Here is a 6,000-nt window from a genome sequence, read left to right on the forward strand (position 1 = left end):
GGGCTGGGGGGATCGGGGGTTCCGTGGCCCCTGGAAGCTCCAGAATGCCCTACACAAGCACACAGGGTATTCTGGAGAGACCCTCAAGCCGGGAAGCTGCTTTTAAGCCTCCCAGTCAGGGGTCCACTCGTGAATTGCCATGCCATGCAGCAACTCACAATCGTAGAGTCCTGGTTAGTGGAACGCTCGGATCAGGCCCCAGCTGAGGTGCACCTAGGTAATTTTGGAGCCTGCACCTAAAGGTCTTGGGAGCCCACCCAGCCCCCACAAGTTAAGCATCATCTGCCTACACACACACACACACACACACACACACACACAGTGACACATGCAATATTATTAACACATGGATTCTTGAGGGCACAAACTGCAACTGAACTCACAAGAATGTAAGAATATAAAGAGGTATACTTATGCAAATATGCATTAGCAGAAACATTTCAACTCACAACTTAAGATATTACCATCCCACATATTTCTTTCCCCATTCCATCTCTAAAGCACCTGGCGCAGGTCACAATTGCACTCAGCCACCCAATCCAGCATGGGCCAGTGGCACAGCATGGTGACCACACTACCCAGGACAGACTAAAGAGGATTTGGGGGCTCCAAGGTGGTGTTGAGGCCCTGGACTTCAGCCCTGAAGTCCAGTGGTAAGATTGCCTCTGGGCCCAAGGCCTATCTAGTACAGCATCCTGTTTTACACAGAGGTGCACTAGATACCTCTGAGTCCATAGGCAAGAGCTGAAGGTATGTTCTCTTTCCTGCTGTTGCTTCCCTGCAACTGGTATCTACAGGCATCTTGCCTCTGAGGCTGGAAGTGGCCTATAGCCACCAGACTACAGAGAGGGTAAAGAACCAAAGTATCTCATCTTGTATACGTAAGATGTGTGGGACTATGACTGTAAAAAGTTTCCTCATGAAATTTGTTTAGGAAATGATGTCAAAAAATGGCCACTCACACATACAAATGCACACAGATGCTGTTACTACTACTTCTTTTCAATACTGCTTTTTAACAAGAAGTTCTCAAAGCAGTTTACAAAGAAAAAGAATAAAGGGAAGATGGCTCCCTGTCCCCAATCGAAAAAGAAACACAAGGTAAATGCCAAAAACAGCCACTGGAAGAACAATAGCCACCACTGGGGCTGAACAGGGCCAGTTGTTTCCCACTCCTTAATATAAAGAGAATCACCATCTTGAAAGGTGCCTCTTTAACCATTTACTATCTATGAAGGCTGACTGAGGGCCAAATTACATGGTGCCATTACAATGTGCCATTGGCCTGGGCACACTTAACCTTTGTTACTTAAACAGTAACTGGGGAGGTGGGGCGCAATCTGAATCAGGAATATGTCAGGCAAAGGGTTAAAGTCTCCTCTCCCCCGCACCACAGGCCTGATTGAGATGAGACCCTTCAGCTGCTATTTAGTAAACAAAATTAAGCATGTTGTGGTTACTGATGAATTTAATGCAATGTGTAGTTTGGCTCTGACAGTTCCAATATTAAATGCATCAAGGTTTTTTATATTACTGATTTGTTTTCTACATTCTCTTGCTTTAAAGCTTTTAAATATTTAAAGATGTTGAGCACTAGCACCCTTTTTAAATCCAGAAATACACAAAGTTCATCACTCCTTTGATAGGTTAACCCTCTTTTCCAAACAGAGATTATAAAGCTAGTCTTTTAAAGCATCTAGGAAAGATCATGTACACTAGGCAACAGAGCATGGAATCAGTCCTAAAAGCACCAGGTGATCTTTCCCTGGAGATGGCTTTAAATACTAGGCTTATAATGATTAGAATTGTTGCAAACACGCACACACATACACACAACACCTGATCACAGTTTTGCTTCAGGGAAAATTTGTCTGATGAAACTGTAATGAGAAAGCTGAATAAAAATGCCAAGTTGTGGTTGTATACACAAGCAATGACCTAGTTATGCACTTCTAAATGTCACAAAAGATGGCTTGAAATTCTCCACATTCTTACAAAGGAATATTTTGTAATACTCTTGAACTGCATGTTTGCAATGGAGGAGGGAATAATATGGAGGAGGGAATAACTGGTATGGAGGCTGAATCCAATCTGCAACCTGTTCTCTTTGGTCATTTTTTCAAACGCAGAGTTAGCATGTATGCAACATGTTGTACCTTTTGGTTTTTCCAGCTTGCAGTCATGATCATTTTACCCTACAGTTAAAATATGCTGAACTGAAAAGATTAGAAGTCATTTGAATCTATACAAATTAATAAAGGATTTTCATATAACAAGGTCATTCACACAGTAAAAAAACTGTGTTCTAACCGGGTTTGGTAGGTGTGTGTGCTCCCAATTCTCAGTTGTGTGGAAGCAAGGTAGGAGAAAAACCTGGGTAACTTTCCTTCTACCTTGCTTCCACACATTGAAGCTGTTCTTATGACCAACCTAACCCTGCTTGGGCTGCCCCAAACAAGGCTAGGCTGGTCATAAGAAGCAGCAGGATCCTTATGGATCCCTCTGCTCCTCATGGATCCCTCCGCTACTCATCCGCCTAACCCCATTAACAAACCCAGCTTCTAGCCGAGGTTAAGGGTATTCTTGCACCCTTACCCCGGCTACCGGGTACCGTGTGATTCCTTGGGCTGTGTGCAGCATGAAGAGTCACAGAAACAGGCACAGAGAGCGCCCATCTGATGGGGGAATCCCCAATGCACACCGTGTGCTACATGTTTCATTGAGTGATGCTGGAGGACGGAGCAACAGGTTCTGACCCCAGATCGCTCTGCCCTGCTCTGTGCTTCACAGAGCTGCACTGAGTAGGGCTGTCCATGTAGGTGCACAGGAGGTCCACTGATGGAGGACAGTTCAGTTATCTGGGTTAAGCACAGCCTTCCCCCCACGCCTTCTGAGCCTGCCCAGGATGATCATGTGACTCGCTCCAATCACTTCTACCTAGGTTTTCTTCTTACCTTGCTTCCACACATTGACCTCACTGAGTACCATTAAGCAATGTTAGTTGAAAGCCTTGCTACTGCTGTTCTATCTCCAATATTAGGTTTTGGAATAATTCTTTAAGCAAAATAAAATAAATCAAAAGTGCTTTTCAAGATAAAATCAAAATAAATCAAAAGTGCTTTTGCATGGCCGTTCGTATTGTACAAGTGAAAGCAGCAGCAGTATTATCTTTCTGTGGCATTTACTTTCCAGACAAATATTGGGACTGATTCTGAACTTTCTTTTGTTGGCTAATTTCAAAGCTGGTTCTGCAGGGCTCACAGGAGTCATGGGGTGTGCTTGATCAGCTAAGTCTGAGATATTAAGTATGGGGAAATACTGGTGTTCAAAAGGGGTACTGCTCCAAGGGTATTGCAATGTAAAGAAAAAAAAATGATAGAAAGAAGCTTGAGAGGGCAGTGTTACAAAGACAGGAGCAGGCAAAAGAGAAGGAAGAAAAGATGAAAGGGGAATCAGAAGGAATAGTTATACTATTAATCTCTTCACTTTGGGATGATTATGTTTTGCTATATACAGGAGAGAGCAGTGATGTAGTTGCAAATCCGGTTGTGCAGATGCTCTCCATGACAGCCCCATGGCCATGCCCACCCCAACAGACAGAGAAGCCAAAAGGTACTGGCACTCTGTCCCTGAGTGTCATCCCTCTACTACACCCCTGGTAGAGAGAGTTTTATGCCATATGATGATGGCATATTGGGTTTAGCAAGCTTATTAGTAAATAGCTCTCTTTACATTACCAGTATAGGGCAGTACCCATAGAAGACTTCCTCTTCTCCCCTTCCTCTGTCCCCTGCTAACTGAGCAAAAAGGCACTTTTAGAAAGTTCTATTTATTTAGAAGGGGGAGAGCAACTGGCCCTATCCATCCCCAGCACAGCATCCCTCCAGTGGCTGTTACTGCTGTCTATCTTATGTCTCTTTTAAAGACTGTGAGCCGTGTGTGTGTGTGTGTGAGAGAGAGAGAGAGAGAGAGAGAGAGAGAGAGAGAGAGAGAGAGAGAGAGAATTGGGCAAAGGGCTGATTTTTAAGTGGTTTTTGAAGTTTACACTTCTTTAATGTTTTTCTCCATAAGGAAGAATAGAGGTTTCAGCAGCCCCATAACTGCACTTGGGGGAGGTGCAGGGGTGGCCCAGAGCGAGTGGTGGTGTAGTGCACAGAGGGTGCCAACCACCCCCATGGGTTGCTAACCCATGGGGTACTGGGTGCTGTTGTTTCTGGTGTTCTGAGTGTAGATTCTCTGATAGCAAATGAGATTTTCAATGACAAATCATGAAACCACTCTCATTTGCTCCCAGAGAATCTACACTCAGAACACCTCAGAAACAATAAAACCCTGTAACCCATGGGTTAACAACCCATGGGGTGGTTGGCACCCTCTGTGCACTACACCACCACTCGCTCTGGGCCACCCAATCACCCCCCAAGTGCAGTTATGGGGCTGCTGAAACCTCCATTCTTCCTTATGGAGAAAAACCTTAAAGACGCCTAAACTTAAAAAATCACTTAAAATTCAGCCCTTTGCCCAATTCCTTTCAAATAATTCTGGTAGCTTCCTTGCCCCCCTTGGGCACTACTACCCACCACACTCCACTCTAGGCCACCCCTCCCCCCCATGTGAAGTGATACATTTGCTGGAATCTTCATTATTCCCTATGAGGAATTAAAAATATGTTTAAAATTCACTAATAATTGGAGGAGTGTCCGATTGCCTTGGGATTTTGTGGGTGGTAGGCAACCCTCGGTGCCTACCACCAACCCAACTTTTGTGCCCCTAGGTACTCCATAATAGGAGCTAATGGGCTGGTTTGAGTCCCATTATACCCTATGAGGAAAAATTAAAAATATTTCAAATATTCATTAAAAATCGTAGGAGTAACTGATTGCTTTGGGGTTTCAGTGGTAGTTGGCACCTATGGGTGCTCCACAATAGGGAATAATGGGCTGGTTAAAGTCCCATTATACCCTATTAGAAAATAAATAAATTTCAATAATTCATTAAAAAAAATCATACGAGTGTCCAATTGCTTTGGGGATTAGTGGTAGGTACCCATGGGTGCCAGCTACCACCCCACACACCTTTGGAGGTTTGAACTAGTTCAAACAGGTTTGAACCAGTTCAAACTGAACCACTCCCCAGTTTAGTTCAAATTCGAAGTTGCAGCTCAAACCTGATGGCTGGTTCGGTTCAAATTCAAACCATCAAACCGAACTGTTTCAAATTCAAAATGGTTCGAATTTGAATCGTTTGCAAATCCCTACATCATACACACTGAAGTGCTTGCCTGACAAATAGTTTGGATTCCAAGCATTGTCTTTTAATGTTGGCTGATCATCTAATCCTTAAATTTTCTTAACAATAATATAGGAAGTAATTATGAAGTTCAGCTGCAGAATTTCAGCTAACAACGTTAATTTGAAGAACTTGTTATTTGTGCATTAGTGTTTTTAGACATTCATGACAAGCTCTTATTTTAGTAAACATTACTAAATACCCAGTCTCCCTCCAAAACTCTCTGTATGCAACTCGGCAATGTAAAAGACTGTATTTGGGAGAACTAGTTCTTGCCTGCTCAAGGTGCAAACCAGGTTGGATAACATCATCTTGCTCTTAGTTCAGATCCATCCATGCAGTTCAGTGGACTAGGACCTGGACTGGGATAGAAACAATAAATAGTTTTATAGGCAAAATATATTAGAAATCTTTTGAGTGTTTTTTTTTTCTTAAGGCAGAATGAAAACTTCTCCAGATTGCTCTGGGAGAAGACTGTATACATCCATATAGTCTAGTTTCCCCCAGATCTCTCTTGTTTTTGCTGTTGCCCTTATAAAAAAGAAACAAAATATAATTTCTAATGTATTTTGCCTATAAAAACATGTATTATTCCAGTCTAGGGTTAAATCCCAATCCAATGAGCTTCATGAGTGGGTTTGCCTATGTCTACACTTATTGGCATTTAAAAGCTAGCTAAAATGATTCATTTTAAAATATGCTGATGGATTT

Source organism: Hemicordylus capensis, chromosome 3 (assembly GCF_027244095.1).
Source record: "Hemicordylus capensis ecotype Gifberg chromosome 3, rHemCap1.1.pri, whole genome shotgun sequence".
NCBI classification, from domain to species: Eukaryota; Metazoa; Chordata; class Lepidosauria; order Squamata; family Cordylidae; genus Hemicordylus; species Hemicordylus capensis.